The following is a 19607-nucleotide window of genomic DNA, read 5'->3' as shown; positions in this document are numbered from 1 at the left end:
TCTGGTCCTGGGGGCTGCGGGTGCAGTGTCTTTACCAGGCATCGGGTTCCTTGAAGCAGGCAGTCGCGGTCAGGGGGAGCCTCTGGATTCCCTCTGCAGGTGTCGCTGTGGGGGTTCAGGGGGGTCAACTCTGGCTACTCACGGGCTCGCAGTCGCCGGGGAGTCCTCCCTGTAGAGTTAGTTTTGCGCAGGTCATGCCGGGGGTGTCGGGTGCAGAGTGGTAAGTCTCACGCTTCCGGCGGGAAACGTGATCTTTAAAAGTTGCTTCTTTGTTTCAAAGTTGCAGTTTCTTTGGAACAGGGCCACTGTCCTCAGGAGTTCTTGGTCCTTTTAGATGCAGGGTAGTCCTCTGAGGCTTCAGAGGTCGCTGGACCCTAGGGGACGCATCGCTGTTGCAGTTTTTCTTGAAGTGGGGAGACTGGCCGGTAGGGCTGGGGCCAAAGCAGTTGGTGTCTCTGTCTTCTCCGCAGGGCTTCAGGTCAGCAGTCCTTCTTCGTCTTCAGGTTGCAGGAATCTATCTTCCTAGGTTCTGGGGGCCCCTAAATACTCAATTTAGGGGTGTGTTTAGGTCTGGGGGGTTAGTAGCCCATGGCTACTAGCCCTGAGGGTGGCTACACCCTCTTTGTGCCTCCTCCCTGAGGGGAGGGGGCACATCCCTAATCCTATTGGGGGAATCCTCCATCTGCAAGATGGAGGATTTCTAAAAGTCAGAGTCACCTCAGCTCAGGACACCTTAGGGGTTGTCCTGACTGGCCAGTGACTCCTCCTTGTTTTTCTCATGATCTCCTCCGGCCTTGCCGCCAAAAGTGGGGCTGTGGCCGGAGGGGGCGGGCATCTCCACTAGCTGGGATGCCCTGTGGCGCTGTAAGAAAGGGGGTGAGCCTTTGAGGCTCACCGCCAGGTGTTACAGTTCCTTGCAGGAGGAGGTGAGAAGCACCTCCACTCAGTACAGGCTTTGTTGCTAGCCACAGAGTGACAAAGGCACTCTCCACATGTGGCCAGCAACATGTCTGGTGTGTGGCAGGCTGGCAAACACTAGTCAGCCCACACTGGAAGTCGGGTATGTTTCCAGGGGGCCTCTCTAAGATGCCCTCTGGGTGTATTTCACAATAAAATGTACACTGGCATCAGTGTGCATTTATAGTGCTGAGAAGTTTGATACCAAACTTCCCAGTTTTCAGTGCAGCCATTATGGTGCTGTGGAGTTTGTGAATGACAGACTCCCAAACCATATACTCTTATGGCTACCCTGCACTTACAATGTCTAAGGTTTTGCTTAGACACTGTAGGGGCATAGTGCTCATGCGCCTATGCCCTCACCTGTGGTATAGTGCACCCTGCCTTAGGGCTGTAAGGCCTGCTAGAGGGGTGACTTACCTATGCCATAGGCAGTGTGAGGTTGGCATGGCACTCTGAGGGGAGTGCCATGTCGACTTAGTCATTTTCTCCCCACCAGCACACACAAGCTGGCAAGCAGTGTGTCTGTGCTGAGTGAGGGGTCCCCAGGGTGGCATAAGACATGCTGCAGCCCTTAGAGACCTTCCCTGGCATCAGGGCCCTTGGTACCAGGGGTACCAGTTACAAGAGACTTACCTGAATGCCAGGGTGTGCCAATTGTGGAGACAAAGGTACAGTTTAGGTAAAGAACACTGGTGCTGGGGCCTGGTTAGCAGGCCTCAGCACACTTTCAATCATAGCATCAGCAAAGGCAAAACGTCAGGGGGTAACCATGCCAAGGAGGCATTTCCTTACACCTCTTCCTGAGTGACATGACAAATTGCAACTTCTGACAATTTTTTCTTTTTAAATTGGGGTTTTTGCTGGGGAAGTTTCTCTTCTTTTTTAACAGAAACTTCTGTAGAGCGTTGTGAGTCCTGTCTCGGTTTCACGTATTCAATTCTCCGCTCTGACCGCCCACCTCTCTCACTGCGTTTTTCCGGTGAGTCCTGAAAGGAACGAGATTGGAATGTATCAGTATACTGATATCTGTCAGACGTTTTTATATGATCTCTTTTTCGGAGATTATATCTATTCTGAGGGGTCTCCGAATGCAGAAATCTCCCCCCCCCCTTTTTTTTTAGGTGTTTGTTGTTTTTTATCCCAGAGTTTGTTAGAACCCTCAGGTGCTTGCTTGGTAGAATCTTTATTAGATTTACCCTGAAATTGTGGTTTTATGGGTCTGGCCTCCAGACTATCTCGACCAACATTAGAATAAGTCACTGCGATAATCTTTGGCAGCTCACATTCTTGATCCTGTGCAGGAACGTCCCGGACCTGCATACGTACTGCTAGTGCAACTGCTTCCCCTTTATGGTTACTTAGTATAATGGAAGATACATTGGCAAAGTTGCCCATAAGTTGCATCCCCAAATCTAGGGCCGGGTTAACCCCGTATTCATGTTGAATTTCTTTTAACACTTCTGTAAGGTTGGCAAGTGTCGGTGTACCCTGTGCGGTAGTATAGAGCATTGCAAATAGAGCGTTGCAAATACCGTACCACAAGTATTGCAGTTATCTACTGTTGGAATCATCCCAAATTGCAAGCACATAGTTAATATTCTATGGTTATCCTGAGGTCCCACATGGGGAAATACTGCTTCCAGTGCATTTATTTGTTTGAGCTAACCAAAACGGAATCTCTTCCCATTTGGCGGGTACCCTACCCATGATCGAATGTACAGTTGGAGGATTGATGCTTGGTGTTGATGCATGTGGTTGCACCAGGGCAGCATGTGCTAGGTTTCTATTTAATGTTTGCATTACAAACTGTACTAATAGTCTGTATATTGCTGTAAGTTCAGTATATAAGTGGCAAACCTCAGCTACCACCAAGATTGCTACATCAAGGTGCGATGTATATGTGGCCAATAAAGGCCAGGTAGGACCAACATTACTAAGAGGACTTAACCTAACATGTAGGATTGTATGTGGTAGGGCGCTATCAAGCTAATTATCATGGTCTTGATAAGATAGAGGTATCCCTAAATATGCACAAGCTCTATATTGTGCAGGTAACTTTGCAGGTGTGTAGTGGTGAAATGTATTTGTGTTCCATTCAACTGCTGGAAATGTGACCCAAGAATAAAAAAATTCTGTTCTGTATGCTGCATGAGCTTCAACAACAAATGTAACTGGGCCCCCCTGGGCCGTTAGGACATATGGCAATAAATGTGTAGTATGGGCCGGTCACATATTGACTGCAATTGCTACCCGTTGCGGGTTCGCCATGGTAAATGGTCAATTTTGTTTGGAGATAAGCACACCAAAAAGGGATTATCCTTTTAGTGTTCAAGCTTGAATAATCTACAGCGTTAGTTAGGAACTCCTTACTTGGCTGAGGAGGAGGAAAAATCCTCAATACCATGGACGTCTCTGTATACAGTACTGAGGTGTCTTTGCATGTAGTGAGACAGAGATACTCAGGAGGACCCGAAAATGAGTGCCTGACGAAACGTTGGCGGCGCCACGTCGCATAGGTTCTCATTACCCTAATGATACTACTGGATTCGGGCAGCAGAATCACCTGCACTGCGGGGGTGGGAGTCTGATCCCGCACCATGTGATGCCTGGTGTCCTAATCCGGGTTTGTTCCGGCAAATTAGCAGTGCCTCATCTCCACCCAACAGCAGGGATGATTGGGGCACCGGGCGCATGACATACATGACTCCTCAGGGGATTCGTGGTCACTCAGATCTCATCCGTTTCTCTTAGGTACATTAGTCTCACATAAGCAAGGATAATCAAAGGCAGAGTAAAGTTCAATAAGGTTTTATTGAAGTAACTGTATCTTAGATAATAATGCATGTATTGCAATAACTAGGATGATGAACCACAATAAGATAAAAATTGTGACAAGGAGAGTAAAACACAAGAATAACGCTACCATACTGTCACTAAGGTTTGTAGGGATAGTTCCTACCTAAGCTATGTTACATCACAATATGTTAAGCTCTAATTCTGCCTTTCAGGTTCCCCTTGGGAAGACATCATCCCTCATACCTGAGCAAGAGGCCTGTAGTCTACATAAGAAGCTGTAGCAAAGCAATCAGCAATCAGCACTCAGTCATGGTCATCTGGCTAGAATCTCCCTCTAATGTACATGGGTCAAAGTAGTGTTTTTATAATAAAGCATCTGATGTTCCAAGAAAGGATCCCCACGTAAGAGTATGTATGTTTCTGTGAACATTGGAGACAAAGCGTACCACTTTTGCCGGCAACCTATCTTACTGCAGCCTTGAGAAAAGCACAGAGTGAAAGAAATGTCTTGTTTAAGAAAGCAGTGCTGACCTAGGTGAAGAACAGCTAGATGGAGAAAACAAAAAAAAGACCGCAAATGTGGCTAATTTAAAAATAATATAACGAAGCTAAATAAAATATATCTAGGCTAAAGTGCACAGCAGCAGGCGTGGTTTGCTAAAATAACGTGTATATAAACTATAGATAAATGGCTACACAACACTTTGTCACCAGGTTGAATCTCCAACAAAGTGGCCTTCTGGTCATACAAGTGTTTCATTACCCTTTGACTGGCATCAAGGTTGCTTTTGGCCTTTTTCCAGAAGTGGTGCATCTGGTTGCAGAGGGCCAACATGTAGCTGACCACATGCTGGAGGGGTTTCCTGGGAGTTTTCTCCCACCCCTCATTGACAATGTTTGAGGTCTCATAACAGGGTAGCCATCGAGGAGTTTAAAGGGACGGAACCCTATCCCTTTCTGTGGCACCTCTCTGTAAGCAAAGAAAAGACTTGGCAAGAGGACATCTCACTTTGGCCACATGGCCTCAGGTAGACCTGCAATCATGCCCTTTATGGTCTTGTTGAATTTCTCAGCTAGACTATTAAATTTAGGGAGATATTGGGGGTCATTACGACCCTTGAGGACGGCGGTAATTTGGGGAAAGGTACTGCCAACAGGCTGGCAGTACCTTTCTCCAAATTATGACATTGACGGTTTGGCTCAAGCCAAACTGCCAATGTACCACCCCGTTCTTCAGGGTGGTAACAGCCGCCAGGCTGGAGACTTTGGTCTCCGGCCAGGCGGCCATCACAATCCCACCCTCTGAATTATGACCCCACCTACTGCCATGGTTTTCGTGGCAATCTTACCGCCATGAAAACCATGGCAGTAGGCAGTATCAGTGCAAGGGAATTCCTTCCCTGGTACTGATAGGGGTCTACCATACCCCCTCTCCCTCCCCAGAGTCCTCCCCCACTCTTCCCCTCCCGGCCCCCGACATCCACACACCTACACGCGCACACATACATACTCATAAACACACACATGCCCACAGTCACCCACGCATGCACACATACATACCCACACACCGCAACACACACTAACATACATTATCGCACACACGCATTCAGAACACAAAACATACACGTACACTCACATTCAGTCATTCATGCATGCATTCCACGCGACTCACACCCGCATGCACGCATACAAAAACAAACACCCCCACACACACAACACCCCCACATACGCACACAACGACCCCCTCCCCCCCTCTCCTGTCAGAGAACCCAACTTACCTTCTTGCAGGGTGTCCTCCGGCAGGAGACGGGACACAGGGCTGCTGCCAGCAGCAGCGCCCGCCAGCAAAAAACACTGCCAGGCCGTATCATGGGACATGATACGGTCGGTGGGGTTTTGCTGGCGTGGGACTGCTGCTGGCAGCAGCGCCACCTGACCGCCGTCCGCCGCCATGACCGTCAACGGAATTCCGCCAGCCTTCTGCCGGAATTCTGCCTATGGTCATAATGCCGTTGGCGGTTGGCAGCTGGTAGCCATGGCAATGGTATGTTGGTGCCCGTCACCTTGGCGGCCATAGGGCCATAGTGTGGTGAACTTGTAAGTTATCCCAAAATGGACTTCATGTATGCAGACATGAAGTTAGCACACCTGTCAGACACTATCTCTTTGGGGAACCCCCACACAGGTAAAGATCCCCATGGAAGTTCTGGTCACCACAGGTGCAGTCACCGTCCTCAGAGGAACTGCCTCTGGGTAGCATGTGGCATGGTCCACCAAGACCAGAACGAACCTGTTGCCTAGGGCTGTCTTGGGATCTAATGGACCAACGTCATTGATGCCAAGCCTTTCAAAGGGGATACCAACGACAGCCAGTGGGATCAGGGGAGACTTCAGCTTATTACCTGACTTCGCACTGGCTTGGCTGGTGGGACAGGACCTGCAGAATGCATCTGAGACTGCCTTCATTCAGGGCAAATAGAAGTGGATGACAAGTCTGGCAAAGGTCTTGTCTTGCCCTAAATGTCCGGCCAGGGGTATGTCATGAGCAATGTTCCCTTTAAGGTGCGCACGTGTGCGCACGCGCACAATGTATTTTCCCACTGCGCACACACGTTTACAAAGCGTGCACTTTTCACTGCCTGCCTTTGCAGCAGGACAAGCAGAATACTAAGGCAGTAATACTGAAGCCATTTCGGCCCTTGGAAGTGATAGAGAGGTAAATAATGGGTCTACATTGCCTCCACCCCTAGACACCAGCACAGAGCAAGGCACAGTCTAGTACCTTGAATTGAACTGAGTGGTGCGTGTTTCAGAGCAGCTTGAGCTGCAGGCATAGGAAGTTTAGAAATGGGATTGAGCTTGCGCTGACCGGGGTGCTATAGTGACTACAGCTGGAGCTAGGGGTGCTCCTGCCACGAGAGTGCACCTTGCTTGGTATTGCTCCACTCAGATACACCCACTGGCTTCTCTTTCCGCACGCAGGTCAGGGCTGGTCCCGTACAGAGGTACCCCCACAGCATGCACCGCCGCTCCAGGCATCGAACTGCCAGTGCCTGCTACTGAGACTCGGGCTGTTTCTGCTCTCATGTACCGCATGCCACAATCTAGCAGTGACAGTCGTCACTTCAGGTGAGGCAGTATTATGTCTGAGCAGATGTCCTGTCACAAACACCAAGCAAGAGATGTCTTACTTCTACTGTATCCTATTAATGGGAAAAAAACGTTTAATCTCCATTGAAAACTTCTGGGTAAAATTCAGTCTTAAGAAGACATGGTTATAGACAAAGCCAGTTGTTTAAATTAACCCTGCACCGCTTTCATGCCCAATTCCTAAAGGGATGTTATTAAGAGATTACCTACCCAGAAATGTGTTAACACAATAGAGGTCCGAAGAGCTCACCACGGCTTCCAGTTGTCTCATTTAAAATACTTCTTTAAGGAACTCCTATCTGTCAAACTGATGCCTGATAATGGGTGCGGAACGATTGATGAGGGGCACTGGTTATTCGAGCTGCAGCTTTTTGCTCTTTCAGGACAGCCATGTTTGCATGGAACACAGCTTTAAGTTGAAACCGTTAATTTTCACCCCCCTAATTTCTTTCCCAAGTGATGGTGACATTTTCTCCCGAATGGTTAGATCTTGACCAGATGCGTGCATTTATCTACATTGTTGTTTTCTGTTCCGACAGTGGTTTCAAAACCTGAACTTTCAGGGGGTACACTGTGCATTTGTAAAGGCAATTAATCAAGTATGTTACCTAGCAGTGGACACACCTTAAACCACAAGACCCATGTGAGATTCTTCTAAACCCAGTGATTTGAGAAATGGTTGTGCACATTTGATGCAGTGACTTGGGGGAATCGCTTCATGTTATATAAGATATCATTAGTTGATCTAATGCAGTGGTTCCCATCCTTTTGATTTCTGTGGACCTCCACTTTAACATTAATGAAACTCAGGGACCCCCACTGAATCATCATTAGAATCCTGGCACCCCTGCTTGAGTCATTACCGGAAGCTGGGGACCTAATTTGTCAATATTTGTTAATATTTTTTAATTTTCTAGGCTCTCACGGACCACTTGAGAAGGATTCGAGGACCCCCAGGGGTCCCCGAACCACAGGTTGGGAACCACTGATCTAATGAATTCACTGCCTGTGTGTGTGTGTGTGTGTATATATATATGCTTGAAATGGAAAAATAGAAGTGCAGATACTCTCTATCAGAGTACCTGCTTGTTTCTGAGAAGTGCCAGTATTCTCCAATTGAAAGTATTACCTGTATTTTGAGAAGTACAGGTACTCTCTCTCTCAAAATGTAATGATTCTTCTCCAAGGTTCACCTTATCATTTATTTGCATGCTTTCTTGACAGCTATGATCTTCAGGCAGGCTTTTCTGAGCTAGCAGCACAACTTGGAGGGTAATAACTCTTAGCTTCATATGCAGTGTACACTATTTGTGGGAGCCCGTATTCCTCTCAGTTTGGTATAGATTTAATGTTTACTTCCACAGCCATGCAGTTAGGGAAACACAGAATAACACTCCAGGGTGCACCCCTGCATGCGTTTTGTGAAATGTCCCTCCTTTGTGTGCTGAGTTCCCTCCCCAAGCAATTTAACTAAGTGAACATTTCTGTTGGCCATCACACTACATCACGTTTCCTCCTGTTACAGCGTGTGATAACCCTCCTTTGGTTTCAGTTTGCCTTTCATCTCAGCTGCAAACCTTTCTAGACATTCACACAGGGAGCCAATAACTCTTGTGCTCATGGTGGCCGTGGCGCTTTGAATCGGAACGCTTCTGTCAACTGTTTTACTTTTGATTTTCAATTCATGTGGTAAGACAAGTCCAGTTAGGAACAGACGTGAGACCCATTGCGTTGCAAATGCTTGTTTGTTTTTCACTTCCTCCGTCTTTCCCATATGTGTCTTTTACTTGCAGTAAATGCTTGAGGCAGAAAAATAAGCATCAGCCCTCAAAAATAGGAAACAACAAGTAAAACTCTTAAATAAAAAAAGGTGCCGGTGCCCAAAGCCCTCTTCTTAAACACACGGCTGCTGCAATTAGAAGGGCAAACACGTAATACTAAGGCAGCATAACCCTGAAGCCATCTTGGCCCTCTTCAATCCATTTAAAACCACTCCCTGTCCCTTTAGCTCACTCTTGCAGCTTTCTGCTTTCTTCCTGTGTGACACTTTTTTGTTTTTCTCTTCCTCCGTCTTTCCCATATGTGCCTTTTACTCGCAGTAAATGCTTGAGTAAGAAAAATAGGCATCAGCCCTCAAAAATAAGTGCTGGTGCTCTGAACCGGAAACAACAAGTAAAACGTTTCTCTTTAAATCAGTGCCATCTTCTTTATGGGAATGCATTTGAAAGTGCAAACATCAGGATGGTGGCCAGCTGTCCCTGAGTTTCACAAATTGCCACGCGTCTTTTTAGTATTCATTAGGCAGCTCTTCTGCTGTGCAAATTGTGTTTTTGCAATTTAACCTAATAGTATGTGGGTTAGTTTACAAAATCAGATACTGGTCGCAAAAAGTTGATGTATAATTTGTGCACATGAAAAAACATAGGGGGTCATTACAACATTGGCGGTAAAAGGTGCTTACCGCCGTGCAGAAGACCGCCAATACACCACCGCGGCCACGAAATTCCGCCACAGCTATTATGACACACAGCTCGGAATCCGCCGAAATTCAGACACCCACACAACTCCCCCACACCAAAGGTCAGTGATAAACTGGCGATAAAAAAACCTCCACCTCCACGCCAACAGAAACACGCCCATGCTATTATGACCCACGAATCCACGTGGTGGTCTTTCAAACGCGGTATTCCATTGGCGGTACACACCGCCGCGCTCAAAATACACACACATCTCCAAAACACCGCCACATTGGACAATTCAAAATACACACACCTGATACACATACACACACCACTCCCACACACCCAATACTATATAAAACACACACCCACATCACCCGCAAACCCCTACGACCGAAAAATCACGAACGAAGGCCAGAGAGAGAGCACAGAATAGACAACCCCATCACACAGAGGCACACAACACCATCACCCACACAACATCCACGCACCAAACACCACACACCACTACACATCACCACACTCATCACCACATACACCACCCCACACATCACACACACCACCCCATGTCACGCCAAAGACACCCCCGCTTCTCCGAGGAGGAGCTCAGGGTCATGGTGGAGGAAATCATCCAGGTAGAGCCACAGCTATTTGGCTCACAGGTACAGCACACATCAATAGCCAGGAAGATGGAGCTATGGCGCAGAATAGTGGACAGGGTCAACGCCGTGGGACAGCACCCAAGAAATAGGGAGGACATCAGGAAGAGGTGAAACGACCTACGGGGGAAGGTGCGTTCAACGGTCTCTAGGCACAACATCGCGGTGCAGCGGACTGGCGGCAGACCCCCACCTCCTCCCCCACAACTAACAACATGGGAGGAGCAAGTCTTGACCATCATGCATCCAGAGGGCCTCGGAGGAGTCGGTGGAGGATGGGACACTAGTAAGTCAAATCTTAACTATCATATCCCCCACCCTACCTGCATGTTATCACACACCCCCACCCTCACCCCCTCCCCTATCACTCAAACTCCTCACTAATGTACTAATAACACAAACCACACATCCCAACACCAAGCCCTGCATGACACAACTAAGCATGGTCACCCCTCACTAAAGCATGCTCACTGCACATACCCAGAACAATCCCCTAACCATCATCACACAAGCCCCCACACAGGAATGCTTGCACTGGGGTAGACGCTCACCCACCCATTGCACACCATTACACACACATGCAATAATCATGCTCTTATGCCCCTGCAGGAACCCGAAGGACCGTCACCACACCAGAGGGTCCAGACAACACCACTCCACCCCCAGAAGAGGCCCACAGTGACGATAGCAGCTCTGCCCTACTGGATCGTGATGACCAGCCCGGACCATCGTGGGCCTCGGGACAGTCGGTTCCCCTTGCACAGGCACAGCCCAACACTGACCTTCCACCCTCTGGTAAAACCAGCACAGCACCCACCCTGCGGGCTCAAACCTCCCTACCCAGGACAGGTCAATCAGCGGTGTGTCCACCACTACAGGGAACCCAGGATAACCCACCACCCCAACAACAACAGGGACCTGGGGGCAGTGGTAGTGGGCACACGGTCCAGGGGACGGAGGCACAGGAACACAGGGGAACTGGGAGGGCTGCTGTGCGACAGGGGGCGGACAGGCCAAGGGAACCCACTCTCCACGAGGCCCTATCCTCCATCATGGGAGCATACCACCACTCCCAGGAGACGATGGCGACGGTCCTGGACAAGTTGCAGGAGGCCCTGCGCCTGCAGGAGGAACAGTATTTGGGGTTCAGGGAGGAGCTCAGGATCATCAGCTCCGCCTTGGGCACCATCGTAGAGGTGCTGAAGGACATACAGCAGACCATGAGGGACACCGTGGCACTCCAAGGGGCCCCTGACACTAGCCAGGATGATGAACTGCCCACCACCTCTGCCGGCGCTAGTGGACAGGACACCCCGCCACAGGACCAACACACCAGCACCCCACCCCCTGCAGACAGACAACCACCACGCAAGCGGTCCCTGAGATCCAGGAACAGGACAGAGCAAGATGGCAAGACCCCCGCCAGGAAATGAAACCACCCTGTTTGTCCTCCCACTGTACCACCTTGTTACCCTGTCCATACTTAAACTGCCCCAGCTCCACTTCCTATGCCCAGATGGGCAGTGCACCTGTGAGACTAATAGACTGGACTCTGCCATGGACATTCCTCCGCCATCACCCATCCACTTTTTACAACCCCCTCCCATTTCTGAGCACTTCAATAAACACCCTTGAAACACAAAATAATCTTGAGTCAGTCTGTGATTTACTAAATATGTATTATCAATGACAGTGTCATAATGCGTTTCCCATTGTAAGGCTAACATACCTATGTCACACATCACAAGTCCTTGAAGGATGCAAGCAGATGACACGTTGGTAACCACACCTGTGAAACCGTAATGGAAAGGTACAACTCAGTTACCAAATACTGCTATTAAATAACAGACCGGATAGAGGTAGATGTGTGAAAGTTAATGTAATGTTAAACATGAAAATGTTCTCACCTGTGTGTCACTGGAAATATTGCTGTATGACTGACTCCCTGTTATCGTTGTCTTCTTCCTCAGCTTCATCCTCATCACTGTCCACAGGCTCCACAGCTGCAACAACTCCGTCATCTGGATCATCCTCCTGCAGAAAAGGCACCTGGCGTCGCAAAGCCAAATTATGGAGCATGGAGCAGGCGATGATGATCTCGCACACCTTCTTCGGTGAGTAGAATAGGGATCCACCTGCCATATGGAGGCACCTGAACCTGGCCTTCAGGAGGCCGAAGGGGCGTTCGATCACCCTCCTAGTCTGCCCATGGGCCTCATTGTAGCGTTCCTCTGCCCTGGTCCTGGGATTCCTCACTGGGGTCAATAGCCAGGAAAGGTTGGGATAACCAGAGTCCCCCAATAGCCATACACGGTGCCTCTGGAGTTGACCCATCATATCAGGGATGCTGCTATTCCACAGGATGTAGGTGTCATGCACTGAGCCAGGGAACATAGCATTTACCTGCTAAATGTACTGGTCTGCCAAACATACCATCTGGACATTCATTGAATGATAACTCTTCCTGTTCCAGTACACCTGTTCACTCCTGTGGGGGGGGGACCAGAGCTACATGGGTCCCATCAATGGCACCTATGACTTTGGGGATATGTCCAAGGGCATAGAAGTCACCTTTCACTGTAGGCAAATCTGCCACCTCAGGGAAAATGATGTATCTCCTTACGTGTTTCAGCAGGGCAGACAGCACTCTGGACAACACGTTGGAAAACATAGGCTGGGACATCTCTGATGCCATGGCCACTGTTGTCTGAAAAGACCCACTTGCAAGGAAATGGAGCACTGACAGCACCTGCACGTCAGGGGGGATTCCAGTCGGATGGCAGATTGGTGACATCAGGTCTGGGTCCAACTGGGTACATAGTTCCTGGATTGTGGCACGGTCAAACCGGTAGGTGACGATGACATGTTGCTCTTCCATTGTCAACAGGTCCACCAGCGGTCGGTACACCGGAGGATTCCGCCATCTTCTCAACTGTCCCAGCTGACGGTGCCTACGAAGGACAACAGCGAAGAATCAGTCATTATTCCTCCAGGTATGTACCCACAGTTACACACAAGACTACACCACTCACAGAACCCTTCCTGTATGTGTGTTGAGTGTAGGCCTAGCTATGTGTGACGCAGAGGTAAATTAAGCCATGTGGGCCCCTGAAATGGCGGCGGCCTGACCTCTAAACTGGGACAATGGGATTGTGGGGTAACTGCGCTGGCGTTGCTCACCGTCGCGGTAGGCGGTCGTAGACCGCGGCGCAATGCTGCATTGGTTAACTTTGGACCCTATGGGTCCCAGGAGCCAATGAACAGGTGCGCCGGCGGTAATGATGCGCACCGCCGCGGACATCACCGCCGCGGACGTCACCACCATTTTCTATCTGTTCAATCACTAGATACCTGACCTTCGACAGGAGAGGACCTACACTGCAAGTGCTGTGCTGTGCTGTGCTGTGACCTCGGTCTGGAAGCGACGATGGCTGCTGCGTCTGAGGAAAGGGCCCCTGCCTTCACTGCACAGGAGTTGGAGAAACTGGTAGACGGGGTCCTCCCCCAGTACACGCTACTCTACGGTCCTCCAGACCAACAGGTTAGTACACAGGGCTAGGCCTGGGTGGAGAGGGCTGGTTGGAAGAGGGAAGGGGGCAGAGTTCATAGAACATTAACGCATGCGAGTGAATGGTCCACATGGCCAGAGTAGGGAGGGGGCCACTCACAACGACGGTGCTGTTGGTAATGACTGTTCCTCTTTCCTTGTGCACGTCATGTAGGTCAGCGCCCACCAGAAGAGGGACATTTGTCGTGCCATCGCCAAGGAGGTCCGGACCCTGGGGGCCCACCAGAGACGGGGCACCCACTGCCGTAAGAGATGGGAGGACATTCGCCGCTCCAGCAAGAAGACGGCGGAGGCTGAGCTGGGGATGGCCTCCCAACTTGGGAGGGGTGCCCGTCGCATCATGACCCCCCTGATGTTCCGGATCCTGGCGGTGGCCTACCCGGAGTTGGATGGGCGCTTGAGGGCATCACAGCAGACACAAGGGGGTGAGTACACTCTCATTCTGCGGACTTTGCGTGCAGTGGAGGTGTCTGGGTGGGGGAGGTGGGCTGTGGGTGTCCCTAGGCCAGGGCGAGTTCGGTAGGCAAGGCCCCTCCGTAATGTAGGCCATGTGGCACTCTACCCCACCTCAGCAGAGTGCCAAGTTGTGGCATCCATGTGCGCAGATGTCCACCATTGCCATGTAGGCCATATCCCAGGAATTGCATGTGCAGAGGGCAGGAGCACGGCGTAATGCAGGGGGCTGCTGTGTATGTCTTGTCCGCCAACGGTAGCGGTATGCCATGCACTAAAACTCTCTTTCTTCTGTCTCCCCCCCTTTTTCTGCTCTCCCTGTCCTTTTGTACATCAGCATCATCAGGCGGAGGTACAGTGGCACCGGAGCACGAGGGAGCTGCATCCCACATGGCCATGGAGGGCCACACCACGGACTCTGAATGCACCAGTAGGACGGAGGGCGAGGGGAGCTTCACGTCGGCCACCGGATCACCAAGCAGCGACACGGACTCGTCCGCCGATGGGGGCTCCCTTGTGGTGGCGGCACCATCTGTGCGGCCCACTTCTACAGGTACAGCCGCCACCTCCCCTACCAGCACCGCCCTCCCAGCAGCCCCTCAGCGTTCGCCCCGTGCCCACTCACCTAGGAGGGTGGGCATCACCTTCACCCCAGGCACCTCAGGCCCTGCCCCAGTCACCCCTGCTGCCCTCAGTGAGGAGGCCATTGACCTCCTCAGGTCACTCACAGTCTTCCATTGTGAATGCCATCCAGAGTGTAGAACGAGAGTTGCAACACAGTAATGCATTCCTGGAGGGCATTCATTCTGGTCAGGCTGTCCTTCAGCGAACCCTGCAATCTCTGGCCTCAGCACTGATCGCAGCCATTGTCCCTGTGTCTAGCCTCCCCCCTCCAACCTCCTCCACCCAGACCCAATCTCCTGTACCCCAGCCCATCCCAAGCACACCTACAGACCAGCATGCACACAAGTCAGCACACACAGGTAGCTCAAGCAAACATAGCCACCACACAACCCACAGGCACTCACGCAAGCCTCACCCACGTACAGACACAGCAACATCCACTGCCTCCACTGTGTCCCCCTCCTCCTCTTCTCCCTTCTCCCTCCCAGTCTCGTCTACACACACACCTGCATGCACCACATCTACAGCCATCATGAATCGCACAAGGAGACCCAGCACAGCAAGCCGCTCACCTGCACTCACCACCTCCACTCCCATTTACACGTCCCCTGTGTCCTCTCCCAGTGTGTGTGTGACGCCCCCTCCCAAAGTACACAGACGCCGGCAATCACTCACCCAACCTCCATCCACCTCACGACAGCCTCCAGTACCTGCACCCAAAACACCTAAAGTGACACCTCCGAGAACCACCTCCTCTTCCTCCACTCCCAGGCCCCCTCCAACTGCCCATCCCAGTGTTCATCAGAAACTGTCCCTCTGTAAAGTTGACCTTTTTGCCCCCACCTCCCCCTCCAATTCATCAGTCCCGTCGTAGCGCCTCAGCCAAAAAGCCTCCAATACCAGTGGTGCCTGTTCAAGGTATGTGGAGTGCACCGGCCACCAGGGCAGGCAGTATGACCCGTAGCCAAGGCACTGGCAGCCCACCCCCTGTAAAGGCTCCAAAATTGGAGAGTGGACGACGGGACCGTGTGAAGCCTCCTGGTCGGAAAACACCTCACATGGGTTCCAAGGGGATTGGAGAGTCAGCTGTGACTCCACCAAAGGTGGGGAAGGGCCAGAGGAAGTCTGCCCAGCCTGTTGTGAGTGTCACGGCAGAGAAGTGCGCCATCATTTCTGGCGGTCGAGACACAACCGCCAGCACCGTCGTCACTGGTCCAGAGACCCCCGCCAGAGTCATTGCCCAGGAGGGCCCAAGTATCGTCACTGGTCCAGAGACCACCGCCAGAGTCATTGCCCAGGAGGGCCCAAGTATCGTCACTGGTCCAGAGACCACCGCCAGAGTCATTGCCCAGGAGGGCCCAAGTATCGTCACTGGTCAGGAGACCACTGCCGGAGTCACAGCCCAGGAGGGCACAAGTATCGTCACTGGTCAGGAAACCACCACCACTGCCGGAGTCACAGCCCAGGAGGGCCCCGGCTGCCACAGCCCAGGTGGGCTATGATGGAACGTCATGCCACACACCAATGCCCAGTGTGGGGAACGTGATGCCACACACCAATGCCCAGTGTAGGGAACGTCATGCCACACACCAATGTCCGTACCAGAACCGCCATGGCAAAGCACCGCTGAACAGGGCAAAGACCGCCATGGCAAAGCACCGCTGAACAGTCCTGAACCGCCATGTCAAATCACCGCTGAACAGGCCAAAGACGGCCATGGCAAAGCACCGCTGAACAGGGCAAAGACCGCCATGGCAAAGCACCGCTGAACAGGGGAAAGACCGCCATGGCAAAGCACCGCTGAACAGGGCAAAGACCGCCATGGCAAAGCACAGCTGAACAGTCCTGAACCGCCATGTCAAAGCACTGCTGAACAGGGCAAAGACCGCCATGGCAAAGCACCGCTGAACAGGCCAAAGACCGCCATGGCAAAGCACCGCTGAACAGGCCAAGGACCGCCATGGCAAAGCACCGCTGTACAGGCCAAAGACCGCCATGGCAAAGCACCGCTATACAGTCCTGAACCGCCATATCAACGCACCGCTGAACAGGACAAGCACCGGGTAGGAATGAATAGAGTGCCACATCAGGCATCCTTATCCCATGTGCAGCTGGGACAGTGAGAGGACAGGAACTTTCACGGGGAGACTCATACAGTCTGGGCACCAGTCCCCCTCCAGAACCAGTGGAGACCTGCATCCACTCTGTCTGTCCTGCACAGGATGAAGCACTCTGGGCACCAGTCCCCCCCAGTACCAGTGGAGACCTGCATCTACTTGAGAGACTGTGGCTTTCCACTCCCCAGGATGGCACGGTGGGCAAGCCACCCACTGTAGAGACTTGAGAGACTGTGGCTCTGCACTCCCCAGGATGGCACAGTGGGCACCCCACCCACTTGTGAGACTTGAGAGACTGTGGCTTTGCACTCCCCAGGATGGCACAGTGGGCAACCCACCCACTGTAGAGACTTGAAAGACTGTGGCTTTGCACTCCCCAGGATGGCACAGTGGGCAAGCCACCCACTGTAGAGACTTGAGAGACTGTGGCTTTGCACTCCCCAGGAAACATCAATGGGCATGGAGCCCCGTCGTGGATCTGGCTTTGCAGTCATCCGGCTGAGGTGCCCCCCCTTCCCTTCCCCCTGAGGTGCCTGTAGAATTTCTATCTGATGCCCCGGCAGTGTTCTCTCCGATTGTGGTCAGGTATCCTTTGTGGGCCTTGCCCATGCATTTTTGGACTGTTGGTGCACGGACATTGTTGTGTACATATCTGCACTACTTCTCGTACTGTATATAATTATGACTGATTTTCATATATATCTGTATATTTTTGTATGACATGTATATTGCCACATTAAAATGTTTGACCGAATTTCGCTTTGTCTTTTCATTCTTCCGGGGGGATTGTAGGTTGTTACTGTGATTTTTGTGAATGCATTGGTGTGTATGTTGTATTATGCGAGGTTGGGGTGAGGGTGGGGGTGTTTGGTGGGTGTCCCCCTAACTTTTGCCTCCCCCATGTCGTAGGTGCAGTACTCACCGTTGTCTTCGGCGCCTACGTAGATGATGGTCGTAGAGGAGCAGAAACACAAGGGCAGGGAGTATTTGGAGTTCCGGGTCCTTGGAGTCCTCGTTCCTCGTGGTATGTGTTCAGGTGAGCGTTTTCCCATTGCCAAAGCTGTTTCCGCCGTGTTTATATCCACGGTGAATCTGCCCCGGAAAAGGTGGCGGATTGGCGGGTTGTGATACTATGGGCGGTACATTGTCTTCCGCCTGTCTGTTGGCGGTGACCGCCGCGCTGCTTGTCTGTACCGCTGTGGCGGTCGGAGTGTTAAAGTGGCTGTCTTTGTTGGCGGTTTCCGCCAGGGTCATAATTCCCTTTTTTTGTCCGCCGGCCTGTTTGCGGTATTACCGCAGCTTTAACACCGTCCGCCAGGGTTGTAATGACCCCCATAATGTATTATTGGCTTACATGCCCTTAATCTTATGTATTGGCACTTGCTTAGTGCAGTGCTAACACAAACGTGTGATAAAACCCCTTTCAGCACCGGAAACAACAAGCTGTGATGTCAGTCGCCATGATATCACTAGTATACTGCCCCATTGGTTAGCCCCCCACTTCTTCTTTTTTTTTTTCACTTCCGCTATCCCAATCTGGAAAAGTCACCATAAGGAGAAGGGGATGATGTCTCTCCATTCTTACAGTGTCACTCATGCTTTATTTACTTGGTTGTGTTTTACCCCTTCTGCTTGTAACAACTTGTGCACAGCTGTTAAGATGGCATGGCAATTGTTTTCTTTCTTAAAGACTCTGGCACCCTAAAGGCTTGGACCGTACGATTTAAAGACTATAAATGAGGGGCAGTAAACATATGGGGCTTACAGTTTGGGATGGAAAGATACTTTTGGCTATTACATTTTTAGAAATGTTCTAAGAGAAGTTTGCACTTCTATAACTACAGTGCTTTTTGAACTGGGTTATTTGTTTTGATATACTGTCCTTCTAATTGACTGATTTGGATAATCAGAATGCCTAGCCTTATTAACATGCTGCAAAACCAGAGAACACAAGAATGATAAGTGCCAAATGCTGTACTCTGTACTGGAGGTCACGGATTAGGTAGTTGGTTATTGTGAGGAATACCCAGGGTTATGGATGGGCTAAAGTCACTGTCTGCATTAATGATCCTGGGACTAAGCAAACTCCGCCTTAATTTTGTCTGTTTGTTGAACCCCCGCCGTGACTTCAGTTTGTAAGATGCACTATATTCAGGGCAACTAAAATTATGCAATTGTGTGGCCGTAGCATTTTTATATAATTATAGATTTGCCACATAACAAAAAGTCTGTAACCAAAATACATTGTTTATAGCTCAAACGGTTCAAATGTTACTAAAACGCACCGCCACATGAAGACGCGCAGTGGAAGGCCGTTCTTGTCACTTTTCTGTTGCTTGCTGTGACTGCATGTGCTAGTGCTTGCGTCTTGCTGGGATACTCTGTTGTGTACAGTAAAGGGCTTGGAGCCTGCCTGTCACTTACTATTGTTGGCTTGCGTGGCACTCTTCTGTACAGTCTTGTAATTCGTCACTGGAAGCCAAGCATCATTTCTGTTCCTCTGTGTGGAGCAGGTACCGAGCACTGATTGATTCAACTTAATCTGTGCCCGTCCGCTGCTCCTGACATGAATGAGATACTATTTTCTTCTTTTTAACTTCTAATGCCCTGCCTTTTTTGCTTTAGTGGTAAAACAAAGCTATGGAGAGGCAAATGCCAATGATCTTGGTAGTTATGCGCTGCGCTCGCGTGAATGGTCAATTTCTTGGCACACGTATCCTTGGCTGCAGTGCACAGGGACCTTACGCTGCTGCACGCAGTGGAAAAAAATTACAGGGAACATTGGTCATGAGCCAAACCCAGTAGGAAGGTCCTGTAACAT

General features: G+C 50.7%; 1 pseudogene; it reads left to right on the top strand.

The window, feature by feature from the left end:
- The window catches only part of LOC138301499 (ribose-5-phosphate isomerase pseudogene), a 45364-nt pseudogene that overhangs the window by 1277 nt on the left and 24480 nt on the right, over positions 1-19607 (top strand).

This window comes from Pleurodeles waltl, chromosome 6 (assembly GCF_031143425.1).
Source record: "Pleurodeles waltl isolate 20211129_DDA chromosome 6, aPleWal1.hap1.20221129, whole genome shotgun sequence".
NCBI classification, from domain to species: domain Eukaryota; kingdom Metazoa; phylum Chordata; class Amphibia; order Caudata; family Salamandridae; genus Pleurodeles; species Pleurodeles waltl.
Note: the sequence above shows the minus strand (reverse complement) of the source record. Positions and strands in the feature narration are given on the sequence as shown.